Here is a 15,195-nt window from a genome sequence, read left to right as displayed (position 1 = left end):
CTGGAGCTTCACAGAACCCAAAAACCACAAAAACATCTGATTTCAACCTGCAGAAGCTGGTCTCCTCAGTTCAATCAGAGCTGTGGCCTGAACAGCTACAAGTTTTTTATATTTAATGATTGTTTTGATCTTTACTCTTTGACCCTGAACTAGCAGCGATGCTGCAGCTGAGAGAATAAAGACTCAGAGTTTCCTCTCATTCGTTCATGTGCAGCTTGTTCCTGAAAGCAGGAAATGAAGCTCCAGCTGCTCAGACTGAACATCCATGTGATAGTGCGCTGATCCAGACCATGGTTCTGATCTGCTGCAAACACACACCTGAGTATCTGTTCAACCAATCACATTCATTCACTCTGATCTGCGACATACTGCAGCGAGTTCCACTTTAAAGTCTGAGCGCTCTGATGGGGGACGCTGTCAGAGTGGCTGTAAGCATCACAAGAACTTTTTTCTGCCTTGGTCTGTATCAGCTGTTCCTCTGATGATGTTGCCTTGTTTGATGTGAGCATGCTCACCACGGTGACCCCTGTTAACCCCTGAAACAGGCTTTAGGCTTGGTCAGACAGCACAAAGACAGCACAAGGTCAAGGTCAGACCTTGACCTTGACCTTGACCAAAGAAAGCCTGGGTGAAGTTTCAGTTCAGGGTGACTGAGTGTCCTCACAACGGAGGAGAACAAGTGTGTGTGTGTGTGTGTGTGTGTGTGTGAGATCAGTGGGAGCTTCGTGTGTCATCTCATTCTTATTTCCTGTTTGTTTGTTTACAGATGGAGACGTTTGTTGTTGAGTTTTACTGAAAGTGAACTTTATTGATAAACATGTTGCAGTGCAGACATTTATTAAGATGTCGATCAATAATTAGAGCACCTCCCGCTTCATCAGTGATCATGTGACACTCGGTGTTATTCAGTCATAAGACCTTCAGACAAACACTGCTCATCCTCATCATCGTCTTCATCTTTGGGGAGAGTTCGCCTGAAGAAACCAAGCTGCACACACACACACACACATTTTACATGTGAACACAAAACAAAGACGAAAACTAGCTGAGGCGACTTCAGCGTGGTCGTCACGGTGACTGAGGATACCTGCACAGGTACAAACTGAATTTAGTTCAGTAATCATCACATTACTGTGGAGCTGACAAACGGAATGTGACACGAACCGCTAATTAATCATAAACATCCTCCAAATCAGTGGTTCCCAAACTTTTTTTGCTACGACCCCTATGTTTTACAAGAACCCCCCAAACCACACTCACACACACATATTTTGTTTTCAAACTCTGTTGCAGTTTATTTCACACCTCAAACCTTTTGAAAACAGTTCAGCCAATAAAAGTCACTGCAATACGTTACAGATTGCTATTAAACAAGCCACAGAAAAACAAACCATCTTTATGGTGTAATTATTTTACATATAGTTGTTTTTGTTGTTGTTTTTTTACTGTGTAAGAATATTCAACAGTGCTATCAACACATTTTTAAATAATGTCTCTCTGTGCAAAATGGGTTTAATATAGTGCTGTCAGCGCTAACGCGTTAATGCACCTGACCCGTGTTAGCGCATCAAAATGGTCAAATCCCCGTTAACAAGTTTACGCAGTTTAGTCTGTGTGAGGGTTACTCGGCGTTAACGCATTAATGCAGCTTAAGCGCGTTAACGCCGTCATCACAACTAACGCGATTAACATTTAACTGGTCTATAACGCAGGAGACTCAAAATCACTGGAGGCAGTTTGTCCGAAGTTTGTTCATTCTGCGCTCCAGACGCGTTAAGCACATTAACAATTTTAATCGTGTTAATCGTGATGATCGCGCTAACACATTTAGCTGTGTTAACGGCGTATTAACGCGTTAATATTGGCAGCACTAGTTTAAAAACAGAAACACCTGTGGGATACTGTTTGTCCGTGATTTGAACCAGGGGAACAAACTGTGGCAGGATCTGTGTTGCACCAAGGTACCGACAAAATGTGTTCCCCTGCCTAGCGAGCATTAGCACAGAGTGCGGATCCAGTTCACTCCGACTCCATTACAGACATTAGACGTGGGAGTAGTGATGTTTTAGTTTTGTGAAAAAGTGAAAATGAGTGTCGTTACATTACCTTTCAGTTTGAGGGTTACAACAGAAAGTGATATATTTATTGTTCTTACGTGGTATCCAATCGGATTATTTTACCTGATACTTATTTTTATTAGAGATGGACCGATCCGATATTACGTATCGGTATCGGTCCGATACTGACCTAAATTACTGGATCGGATATCGGAGAAAAATAAAAAATGTAATCCGATCCATTAAATATCAGGAAAGCACCTCACAAAACTTGCAACGCGCCGTAACTCACCTCAGAACGTTAGCAGTCGGAGCAGTATGCATCACGTGATAGAGCGGCTGTGGCATGCGGGACCTGTCGGTGGTCTGGATAGCATGTGGAGCTTCGCTAGCAACCCGGCATTTCATCTCTGACAAAGTTACCCCGAGAGAAGTAAAGCAAGTGTGTAAGTCCATCTCTGAATGTTTGTAAAGCATTCCTGCGTTAAGCTTAACAAGCGACTGCGTCTCTCTCTCCGGCTGCTACTTCAATCATGAAACTGCTTAATGATCAGCTGATCGGCTTTTCTGTCGCAAGTCAGTGTCTCTTGTTTGTTTTTGGCCCACTTTGCACCAGAAAGAGGAAACCAGCGGCTGAACAACAGCAGCACGTTTAAGCTTGATCAGCTGTTGTTAGAATTTATTTATTATTACTTTCTACACCAGGATCTTTTTCTATGTAGCTGACGGCTGGTAACTGTGCAGGGGCGGATCTAACAAAGTTTAGCCAGGGGGGCCGATAGGGCATTAACAGGGAAAAGGGGGCACAAAGACATACTTTTCTTTCTTATTCTCATTTAAAATGTCTAGCTTTTAATAAATAATTATCTGAATCTTACACCCAAAGTTTTAATCTGATGTAAAATGTATAGAAGTCCATTATTGTATATAGTAACTGTTAAGTCTAATATACCCTAGTAAGCTATAGTACTTTTTCCTTTGGGAAGGTACCATCTGTGCAGTCTGCAATTTTACTGAAGAAAGATGTTGAATCTATTTAATATTTCTTGAAAAATAATTGATTTCTGTGCATTTTTTTTTCACACTGCATCAAATTAAGGTTGATTACGTCGATTAAGCATCATGAGGTGGCGCGTGAGGGGTGGTTCCTTATTTTTATTTTGCTGGGAGTTTGCAACCCTATTAGTTAGGTTGCTTAATATTTATGCTAAGTACTCTTTAAAATACCAGAATAGGGAGGATTGAGCAGGTTTAAGTTTATTAGATTGATCAGTATTGCTGAACTATGAAATATTTTGGGTGCAGTGTATTTTTTACATACAGGTATAACAGAATAGCATTAGTGTTGTTGTTTATTTAAACTTGAGTATGAACTTATACAAAATGCAGCAAGATATTAAAAAACTGTGTTATTGATTAAAAACACACTATATCGGATTCATATCGGTATCGGCCGATATCCAAATTTATGATATCGGTATCGGACATAAAAAAGTGGTATTGTGCCATCTCTAGTCTGTACATGACTGGCTGAGTAGTGGTTGATTGATTGATTGATTGATACCTTCCAGAAGATGAAACAGGGAATGCAGAGGAGGAGGAGCGCACAGATGACTGACAGAATGATGTAGCCAATGGGAACACTTTTCTCACCGTCTGGAGGACGCCACAATACTCTGAGCTGAGTCTGCACACACACACAAAGTTACCAAATTAGCACCTCAACTACGGAACTGTTGTGTGTGTGTGTGTGTGTGTGTGTGTGTAGTACCTGTGTGTGTCCACTGTCCGGCAGTAGCGGTTGGACCTTTGATGATGTGTTGATGACGTCATAAGATGCAAAGGAAACAAGCTCATAGTTCTGATAAGGAGTCTGTAAGGAGAAATGCAATAACATCACCACCTACACGTGTGTGTGTGCGCGCGCACGCGCATACCTCTATAAGTGTATTTGTCCACAGTCGGGCTGAGATTCGGATAACCGCACTGAAACCCCGCCCAAAGTCTGTGACATCACACAAACCTGACACAGCCTGCCTCGCCACCGCTGCAGTTCTACACACATAAACATGATCAATCGATGATTGATTAGTGATGTTGAGTTGATAAGGTAATGTTATTGTTATGGATGTTGTGAGATGGTAAATGGCCTGTATTTGTGAGATCAGTAATAAAGTTTCTTCACCACATGAACAGTCTGTGTGAGTTTGGCTCCGCCTGCTGGACTGATGGAGAAACTGCAGACACACCCGAGGAGTTTCCAGCCAGCTGCAGGCGTGTGGCGGGAGAAAGAGGCATCAAATAAACTGTTTAAAATACAGAGTCCAACTACAACACTGAATATCAAAATTGGGAATTTTTAAAGTTTTCAGAGAAAACTTTTCTTATTTTGGATTTGATGCAGTGACTTGTTTCAATAAAGTTTCCAAGACCAGTGAAAGGTCTTAATGCTGCAAACCAAATACAGCATTGAAGGAAATATAAACAGGAAACGATAGACGAGCTGTGCACTGGTTAGAAACTAGAGGTCATATCAGGCTGCACCGGACCTCAGCACCTGGACCCGTTTCCTTCACTGCTCAGGCCAACAGAGACGCCAGGACATCAACATCATGCTTAGTGCTGGTACCAAAGAAAGCATCCCCTTCTGGCGACTTCAGAGCAGTTGCCTTGATGTCACATGTCACAAAGGTGAACCTAACACCGGTGCTTGCAGGTGAAATATGCTCTCGACTGTCTTCAGTTTGCCTCAGCCTCTCATGCAGGTGGATGATGATGTTATCTACCTGCTGCAGTGTGTTCACTCTCACCTGTGTAGTACTGCCTTTAACACCGTCCATCCACTTAGAATGTGCATCGCCATGTCACGTTCAGTGTGTGAATTTTAGAGTATATGTGCACGGTGTTTATCATGAAGACAAGATGAGCAGAATATGAAAGGCAAGGCAAGGCAAGTTTATTTGTATAGCACAATTCAACAACAAGGTGATTCAAAGTGCTTTACAGAGACATTAGAAACAAAAACAAATAAAAAGCATGATTTAAAATTTATTAAAACAAGCAAACAAACTAACTAGTTAACAAACAAACAAAACAGTATATAAAATCAAAACAGATAAAATCAGAACAGTAGATAAAATCAGTAGTTAAATGTAAGTTTTGAAATTTAAGCTTAAAAGTGTGGATTTGGTGCTTTATTCAAATGCAGCTGAGAACAGGTGAGTCTTCAACCTGGATTTAAATAAACTGAGTGTTTCAGCTGATCTGAGGCTTTCTGGGAGTTTGTTCCAGATATAAGGAGCATAAAAGCTGAATGCAGCTTCTCCGTGTCTGGTTCTGGTTCTTATTCATAGCCTTTTCCTTTTTTGTTTTCTTTAGGTCACGAGCAGTTGTCCAAGCATTTCACTACATATCGTACTGTGTATGACTGTGTACGTGACAAATAAAATTTGAATTTGAATTTTGACTCTGGGAACTGATAAAAGACCGGATCCAGATGACCTGAGGGATCTGGAAGGTTCATACTGGGTCAGGAGGTCATTGATGTATTTTGGTCCTAAATCATTCAGAGCTTTGTAGGCCAGCATCAGAACTTTAAAGTCTATCCTCTGACGGACAGGCAGCCAGTGTAAAGACCTCAGAGCTGGACTGATGTGGTCCACTTTTTTGGTCTTAGTGAGGACTCGAGCAGCAGAGTTCTGAATGAGCTGTAGTTGTCTGACTGATTTTTTAGGTAGACCTGTAAAGATGCTGTTACTAAACTGAATGACTGATCTGAAAATGCAGAATTGCCGATGACAAAGCAACGGAGGGAAACAGAGGGCTTGAATACATCGGATAAAGATGAAGAATAGAAACAGGTGACAACACCGCTTAACCAAGCCTGACTAACGACACAGGAAGTAGAAGTAACCATACAGCACACAGACAGATGACCGACACAATAAAACAGGAAACATACATGTGAAAAAAGACACTGGGTCAATGATCCAGGAACCCTGACAGCGCATGAGTCGCTGATTGGAGTTTTGCATTCGCGAAAGAAACACAAGTGGATTATGATCTGTGAAAACTTGAACGGGCACGAAGCTAGACCCAATGTAGACCTCGAAGTGTTGTAAGGCTAGCAACAATGCAAGTGCTTCCTTTTCGATGGTGCTATAGTTCATTTGGTGTTTATTGAATTTCTTCAAGAAATAGCAGATTGGACAGTCCACACCGTGTTGATCTACTTGCAGCAGGACCGCACCCGCTACAGTTGCGCTGGCGTCCACCTCCAACTTAAAAGGAGACACGAAGTTAGGTGCTACTAAAACTGGGGCACTGCACAGTAAAGTTTTCACTGACTCAAAAGCAGTTTGGCACGCCGCAGTCCATGTGAAGGGTTTGGTCGGGCTGAACAGGTCAGTCAGGGGAGTGACTACAGAGGCAAAGGTTTTACAGAAACTGCGGTAGTAACCACACATTCCCAAGAAGTGGCGTAACGCCCTCCTTGTTTGTGGAATCGGAAACTCAATAATAGCCTCCACCTTTGCGGTTACGGGGCACACTCGGCCATGACCCACCTGCTTTCCGAGCTAGGTGATGGTGGCTTTTCCGAACTCACATTTGGTCAGATTTACAGTGAGCGATGCTTCCTCGAAACGCTTGAAAATAGTTAAGAGGGTTTGGAGATGACTGCTCCAGGAAGCAGAATAAATGACCACATCATCTAAGTAGGCATCACAGTTAGGGACCCCGGCCAAAACCTTAGCCATCAGGCGCTGAAATGTCGCTGGCGCATTACGCAAGCCAAAGGGCATCACGGTATACTGAAGGAAGTGATCGGGGGTAACGAATGCAGACGCTCTTGCGGTTAAAGGAACCTGCCAATATCCCTTTAATAAATCCAATTTGATCACACAAGTAGCGGATCCCACCCGATCAACACAGTCATCCATCCTAGGTAATGGGAAAGAGTCTGCTTTAGTGGCCGCATTCACCTTTCGATAATCCGTGCAGAATCGAGGAGTGTTGTCAGACTCGGGCACAAACACACATGGAGAGCTCCATGCGCTAGCACTTGGAACAGCTAAGCCATGCTCTAGGAGATAATTGACTTCTCTCTGCATTATTTCCCTTTTCACTGGATTCACCCGGTACGCATGTTGTTTAATTGGCTTATGCCCCTCCACATCAATGTCATGACATAAGACAGTCGCTTGGCGCGGGTGATCAGATAAAAGTGACAAATTATTTTTTATCAGAGTAATGATGTCAGTTTGAGCAGTTTCAGGTAAATCGGCAATGATTCAAGATCATTTAAAATTACTGAATTTTTCAGCCCACTACCTAATGCATCATCCCTCCCAGATAATCCGTCATCCGACAGTTTGTAAGCGGGGAGGATGGCAACAGCGCACACCGGGGGCGCTGCTGTATTTTGTTTACAGGGATAGAACAGTTTCAACTAGTGATGGGATTTCCGGCTCTTTTTAGAGAACCGGCTCTTTCGGCTCAGCTCACTAAAAAGAGGCGACTCTTTCGGCTCCAAACCGGCTCTTCAGGTTGTTTTGTTGCTTTAATTAATTTATTATTAACAATAATATAAAATTATGCAAAAAGAAATTACTAATGTAAAAAAAAAAAGTGGTTTTATTTATATATATATTTATATATAAATATAAGCGGTGGCCCCCAGAGACAAAGCACGTACAAACTCCAAAACACAAACACGCACTTCTGTTGTCTTTTGTACGTGTTTTGAGTTTATATGTGCTTCTGAGTTTTTACGTGTTTTGGAGTTTGTACGTGTTTTTACGTGTTTTGGAGTTTGTATGTGCTTCAGGGTTCGTACGTGATTTGAAGTTTGTACGTGCTTTGTCTCTAGGAGCCACCGTAAATATACTTTTATTTATTCACTCCACATAAAATGTAATAAATAAATCATATAATACAAAAATCAACTATTCACATTTCAACTTTTAACTATTTACATTTTCAGCTTTTTCCTTTTACAAATGTAACAAGTGTCACCTGGCAGTTTGTTGCTCTCTGCCAGGTGATTGGCTGAAGAGCTGTGAAAAGGTAGTGGGTGTGTGGGGTGAAGTTAGCGCTCTTCTGTGGAAAAAACCAGAGGCAATTAATTCACTCAGGTGCGAGTGGGTATACTGTCGTGTGACCACGAATTTTAATAGAAGAATTGATCAAGCCCTAGATCGACTGCGCGCAGGGAAACTGATCAATATTCTGTGCTGTCTCTGCTGTCCTTTTTTTTTGTCCTTTTTTTTTTTTCTTTTGATTGATTTGTAATTTTGTTTTGGTTAGTCCGTCCAGCCGTAGAGGCGGTTATTGATTGAGAGTAAGTTTTGTAAGGGCGGACTAACCTCTCTTTTGTTTTTTTTTTATTTTAATTGTTTGTGCCACTTCCCTTTATCTCTCAGATCACAGGCCATACATAGCACTGATTCCCAGCTGCGCTGAGACCCGAATTGTTTGCAGTGTGTGCCACGATTGCAGTGTCGCTAAGCGGGGTGTGACGGGTTGTAGTGTTATTTCGCACAGTTTGTGTGGTAAGTCTCATGTGCAGCTGGGATATCAGCAGGATGTGTTGTAAGTCCTGTCTGGAAACGACTGGGAATTTGTATGTTTAACTCATGTAATAAATAAATGATTAATTATTTCTTTGCCCCGTTTACTCATCCCTTGTCCTCGGTTACACAAATTTAAAGTGAAACAACACAAAACTCTGCAAACCACAACACAATTAAATACAAATTAAAATATGAAAACAAAACGAAGATGCATATTCTCTGTCATATGGACCTGCATGAATAAACTTTCTGAATCCTTTATCACCTGCAACTGAAAATAGTTGTGTATGATTACTATACCTTTCTAATGTGACATTGTTGTCCCGGCTCTCTCTCTCCCTCCTGGTCTGTTCCTGTGCTACCCCCCCTCTGCCCAGCATAAAGCACAAGGCTCGTGTGCGGAGTGAAGTGTGAAAAAAGTGCGAGAGAGAGCGAGAAAGAAAAAAAAAAAACCCCCACGGCTCGCGATAAGGAGCCGGCTCGCGTCATTCACGCCAAAGAGCCGGCTCTAAGAGCCATTTCGTTCGTGAACCACACATCACTAGTTTCAACGTATTCACATGACAAACCCTGTTTTTTTTGCCGCCGATCTGGGCCCTATTTCAGGAAGCCGGTTTAGAAAACTCAGAGTGAAAAACGATACTCAGGGTTGAGTAACCCCGAACTGTCCAACTCGGAATATTCGGTTTCCTGATGATTTTCTGTGTGAACGTTACCGTTTCTCAGCACAATCTCTAAGTTATTTGGATAACATCCTCAGGCCATATATTACGCATGTGACACATCGCGGACATGCTCTCAGTTCATTGCATATTATTTGTATTGCACTTCGGTTTTTTGCAAACGGGAGCTTTCTGTACAATATTGGTGACGCTGAGCACGTTTCCAAGGCTACCGTCTGTCGGGCAGTCAGGAATGTTACAGTTGCACTGAAACGTCTCCTGTACTGGTTTGTGGTGTTCCCCGGTCATAGACCCACAAGATTTATCAAAGAGGGATGCCACAAAATTGCAGGTATCAGGATGAACAAAACTTAATTCATGATGTGGTGATACTTGGACTACTACTTAAATTTTACATTTCTTCTCACGGTTCCCAGGCGTGATTGGCTGTATAGATGGCACTCACATTCCAATCATTGCTCCTTCAGTAAATGAAGGAGACTATGTGAACAGGAAGTCTTTCCACAGCATTAATGTACAGGTACATAGTTCCCTGTAGCATTTCAAACTAACAAATTATTTCATTATAGTAATGGATGCTAATTTGTGTTCTCTGCACTGTGAAGATCATATGTGATGCTGCCAACATTATCACAAATGTGGAAGCCAAGTGGCCAGGCTCTGTCCATGACTCACAAATATTCCGTGAATGTACACTGAGCACAAAATTTGGACATGGTGAGTTGAGAATACTTTAAAATATATAAAGACCAATTGCTTCAGGGACATTTGAACTGAAGTGTATCCTTCTTTCTTAGGAGAGTTCACTGGCTACTTGCTTGGTGATAGGGGGTATCCATGTTTACCCTATTTGCTTACCCCTTACCCTGACCCTGAACCGGGCCCACAGCAGCGATATAATCTGGCTAATTGCAGGACAAGAGCCAGAATTGAAATGACTATCGGAATGCTTAAGGCCCGGTTCCAGTGCCTGCAAAGACTCAGGGTCACCCCAGAAAGGGCATGTGACATTATTGTGGCATGTGTGATTCTTCACAACATTGCCACAATTAGAGGAGAACACTGTCCTTCTGAACCAAACATCAGCAGTGATCCAAACCATGAACATCCTGACCCTCCCACGGACATACAAGATGGAAGAGCAGTCAGAGACACCATATGTCACAATCATTTCCTTTGACCCATCACCTCAACATGTTGAAAGAAGAATAAACTGATTTTTTGTTCAACTGGCTTTATTGGTCGCCTGTGTTTCCTGTACACAAAGTATTAAAAGATGTAAACCTCATAAAGTGTCTCTGTTGCTTCCTCCTCTGTAACAGCTGTCAATGTTTCTTCATTATTTTCCTGTAGTAAAGAAATAAACAACATTGCTGTTCTACTGTAAACTCATATAATCTGTGGAGTATTACTCACAACTGCATGTTGGTCTGGCTCAACAGGAGGCTGCACCAGATGCAGTACACCACCACCATCAACTGATAGAATATGAGGTTTATACAGGTCACTTATAACTTACAAGGGACCAAATGGCAATTAACAAACATACCAAGCACCTTACACTTCATTATCATTATGCTCTCAAAGACAACCAAGACTGAGGGAAGGCAAAATCAGTAGGAAAATAACTTCACTACAAAATAATCCATTATGGTAAAGAGTTTATCAAATGAATGAGTAGCACTGCAAAGGTGACTGTGAAGAAAGGATGTATGCACATCATGTATTATTTTGAATTTACCCCTTATGTAGGCACTTGTGTCTTGCGGGGTTATTGACTCAGAGGATGTCCCCGCAGAGATGCCTTCGGCCACAGGGCGCCCACTGTTTTGGCTGAGGGCCAACTGCTCAGCCTCTGTGAGTGGTGGTGGTGGAGGACCCCCACCTGTTTTTCGGGCCTCCGCTTTTTTTCTGTTGGCTATAACGGGCCACATTTGAGCATACAGAGTAAGCAAATATGTACTTGTAATGTGCTCAGATAATTTCAATAAGTGCTTACAGAAAGAAAATTAATGTAGCCTCTAACTGCAATTGATTTACATGGGACAAACATGACCAAGCACTATGGCTCATAATACAATTACACCTTACCTGTTTGGACTATATTTTTATATTTCATTTTTACTTGCTGCCAGGCACGTTTGGGGCCTGTTGGGTTGCACCTGCGCTCACATCACAGCACAAAATAAAATGTATAAAATAACAAATAAAATAACATATGATAAAATAACGTGTTAAATGGGTGGAAATCCCTAGATCAATGTTTATATTAACACTCACGCATTGACTCTGTCGGCTATGTTTTGCCATGCATGCTCCCTTTCTTTTGCAGCTGAGCCTGTGTTACTTTTTTCCGCGGAATTTGCATGTTATCGGCATATGCTGCCATCAGAATTTCGGCCTCAAGCGCTGTGAAATACATTGACCGCGCCTTCTTTCCCTCCGTCTCCATGGTGACTCGCTTAATCTGTGCTCCGCTTATCAGGGCTTTATGTATCCTCGTCCGCGCGCTTCACTTGGGGTTAAAGCAACTCCGCGTTGACTGAACTAATTGTTATCAGCCTTTCTGAAACCGAATATTCCGAGTTGGACAGTTCGGGGTTACTCAACCCTGAGTATCGTTTTTAACTCTGAGTTTTCTAAACCGGCTTCCTGAAATAGGGCCCGGGTCGTTGTGTCCTTGGGCAAGACACTTTACCCTACTTGCCTACTGGTGTTGGCCAGAGGGGCCGATGGCGCGATATGGCAGCCTCGCTTCTGTCAGTCTGCCCCAGGGCAGCTGTGGCTACAACTGTAGCTGCCTCCACCAGTGTGTGAATGTGAGAGTGAATGAATAGTGGAATTGTAAAGTGCTTTGAGGTTCTCGAAAAGCGCTATATAAATGCAATCCATTATTATTATTATTATTATTATTATTATTATTATTAACCCCAAGTTAAGCGCGCGCACGAGGATACATAAAGCCCTGATTAGTGGAGCACAGATTAAGCGAGTCACCATGGAGACGGAGGGAAAGAAGGCGCGGTCAATGTATTTCACAGCGCTTGAGGCCGAAATTCTGATGGCAGCATATGCCGATAACATGCAAATTCCGCGGGGAAAAAGTAACACAGGCTCAGCTGCAAAAGAAAGGGAGCATGCATGGCAAAACATAGCCGACAGAGTCAATGCGTGAGTGTTAATTTAAACATTGATCGAGGGATTTCCACCCATTTAACACGTTATTTTATCATATGTTATTTTTTATTTCATACATTTTATTTTGTGCTGTGATGTGAGCGCAGGTGCAACCCAACAGGCCCCAAACGTTCCTGGCAGCAAGTAAAAATGAAATATAAAAATATAGTCCAAACAGGTAAGGTGTAATTGTAGTATGAGCCATAGTGCTTGGTCTGTTTGTCCCATGTAAATCAATTGCAGTTAGAGGCTACATTAATTTTCTGTCTGTAAGCACTTATTGAAATTATCTGAGCACATTACAAGTACATATTTGCTTACTCTGTATGCTCAAATGTGGCCCGTTATAGCCAACAGAAAAAAAGCGGAGGCCCGAAAAACAGGTGGGGGTCCTCCACCACCACCACCACTCACAGAGGCTGAGCAGTTGGCTTCCACATTTGTGATAATGTTGGCAGCATCACATATGATCTTCACAGTGCAGAGAACACAAATTAGCATCCATTACTATAATGAAATAATTTGTTAGTTTGAAATGCTACAGGGAACTATGTACCTGTACATTAATGCTGTGGAAAGACTTCCTGTTCACATAGTCTCCTTCATTTACTGAAGGAGCAATGATTGGAATGTGAGTGCCATCTATACAGCCAATCACGCCTGGGAACCGTGAGAATAAATGTAAAATTTAAGTAGTAGTCCAAGTATCACCACATCATGAATTAAGTTTCGTTCATCCTGATACCTGCAATTTTGTGGCATCCCTCTTTGATAAATCTTGTGGGTCTATGACCGGGGAACACCACAAACCAGTACAGGAGACGTTTCAGTGCAACTGTAACATTCCTGACTGCCCGACAGACGGTAGCCTTGGAAACGTGCTCAGCGTCACCAATATTGTACAGAAAGCTCCCGTTTGCAAGAAACCGAAGTGCGATACAAATAATATGTACAGAACTGAGAGCATGTCCGCGATGTGTCACATGAGCAATATTAGGCCTGAGGATGTTATTCAAATAAATTATAGATTGTGCTGAGAAACGGTAACGTTCACACAGGAAATCATCAGGAAATGATAAAATGTCCAAACGCGCTCTAATCACTCTCTCCCGGTGGAGAGCTCTGCGGAGAATTTGGGCTTCAACATCTACTGGCTCTTCAAGGAAGGGGCACGCCATGTCTGACACTTCCTACAGTCAGGTTTCTGACAAAGAGGCGGAGAAGGTCAGGGTTAGTTGAAGTAAACCTGCTAGGGGGCAGGTTAGCTTCACGGAGTGTGTCGTCATAGTGACTCACTCAGAATTAATCGCTGTGTGAAACCGAAAACCCAGAGTTTTCGTTAACTCAGGGTATACTTACTCAGAGTTTGCACTAAACCGGCTTCCTGAAATAGGGCCCTGTGGACCTGCCGGGCAGGGCAGGGACTCCACAGCCAGAGAAACCCCGATCAAAGAACAGACATAGCCATCGCCAGAAAAACAAAGAGCGGGGGAGCTTTCTTGGTTTCACCTGGACACCACCGGCCCTCGCTCACCTTTTCCGTCTCTTGGGGGTGGGAATCCCGAAGGTTGTGCACTCAGATAAGGAGGAAGAAGTTTTTTTGCAGCTGTCCCAGCCGCTCCCGACTGAAATGTTTAACAGTGAATCCCGATCATAACCACCAAACAAATCAGCTGACTGCGAGCGGTCCCAGGTCTCAGGCTTCCATCTCCTCTGGGGTCCGTTCTTCGTACCTCGCTTACTACATCCAAGATCAAATCATCGCGCTAACTTTGAGCTCGCTATTCCGGTTCTTCGAACATACCTGTTGTTGACGATTAGTACAGCTGGATGAAGTAATGTGAGATCACTGGATGGCTTAACAGGGGCTACGCATCGATAGTAGAAACATTGATCGGCAACCCTCTGATTGGTTGGCGAAAATGTCGAAGGAGCGCGCTCGGCTCGGTATTTTTCGGCAGCAGAGCAAGAACTCTTGATTGAGGGATTTCAGGAGTTTCAGAGTTTAATTAAAACGCAAGGGAACACTGCAAAGGCTGCAAAAGCAAGGAGAGAGGGCTGGCAGGAAGTTGCTGACAAATTAAACTCGTAAGTGATTTAATAATAACAATAATAATGGAGTGGATTTATATAGCGCTTTTCAAGGCACCCAAAGCGCTTTACAATGCCACTATTCATTCACTCCCACATTCACACACTGGTGGAGGCAGCTACGGTTGTAGTCACAGCTGCCCTGGGGCAGACTGACAGAAGCGAGGCTGCCATCGGCCCCTCTGGCCAACACCAGTAGGCGGTAGGGTAAATCTATTATATTATATTACATTATATCATATTATATTATATTACATTATATCCCCTTTCACATTAGAGCCACAACAGGACCCACTAGAACATGGGAACAAGTAAAAGTGAAATATAAGAATATTCTACAGAATGGTAATATTTATCACTTATATTGCTTTTAGTCTCTTGGAAAGAGACCCTGAAATACTCTGTTTGTTTGTTCATAACAGCAACCAAGAAAAGGGCAGAGCAAAAAAAGACAGGTGGTGGTCCTGCACCCCCTCGTCAACAAGTTGGTTAAGTAAATAATACCCTCACGGGAATATCGATATCTCTCTATGAGCACACTGTCGCGCTGAGCTAAAGGATCCTGTCTATCCCGCAATATACGCTGGATTCTGAGGACTCTCCTTATCAATCTTG

The 15,195-nt window shown here is 42.7% G+C and overlaps 3 long non-coding RNA genes across 3 annotated transcripts; 1 reads left to right on the top strand and 2 right to left on the bottom strand.

Moving 5' to 3' along the window:
- Nucleotides 1-775: 775 nt before the first annotated feature.
- On the bottom strand, nucleotides 776-14,438 carry LOC145428197 (uncharacterized). The gene is made up of 4 exons (XR_013908423.1): nucleotides 14,024-14,438; nucleotides 3,829-3,930; nucleotides 3,622-3,744; nucleotides 776-988 (listed from the first exon to the last, which is right to left on the bottom strand). It is a non-coding gene; the product is annotated as an uncharacterized LOC145428197 (long non-coding RNA).
- On the top strand, nucleotides 9,808-10,604 carry LOC145428200 (uncharacterized). The gene is made up of 2 exons (XR_013908426.1): nucleotides 9,808-10,029; nucleotides 10,110-10,604. It is a non-coding gene; the product is annotated as an uncharacterized LOC145428200 (long non-coding RNA).
- Nucleotides 10,109-11,972, bottom strand: LOC145428196 (uncharacterized). Its single transcript, XR_013908422.1, has 2 exons — nucleotides 11,054-11,972; nucleotides 10,109-10,790 (listed from the first exon to the last, which is right to left on the bottom strand). It is a non-coding gene; the product is annotated as an uncharacterized LOC145428196 (long non-coding RNA).
- Nucleotides 14,439-15,195: the final 757 nt, after the last annotated feature.

This window comes from Astatotilapia calliptera, chromosome 4 (assembly GCF_964374335.1).
Source record: "Astatotilapia calliptera chromosome 4, fAstCal68.1, whole genome shotgun sequence".
NCBI classification, from domain to species: Eukaryota; Metazoa; Chordata; class Actinopteri; order Cichliformes; family Cichlidae; genus Astatotilapia; species Astatotilapia calliptera.
This window is presented reverse-complemented; position numbering and strand designations above follow the sequence as displayed.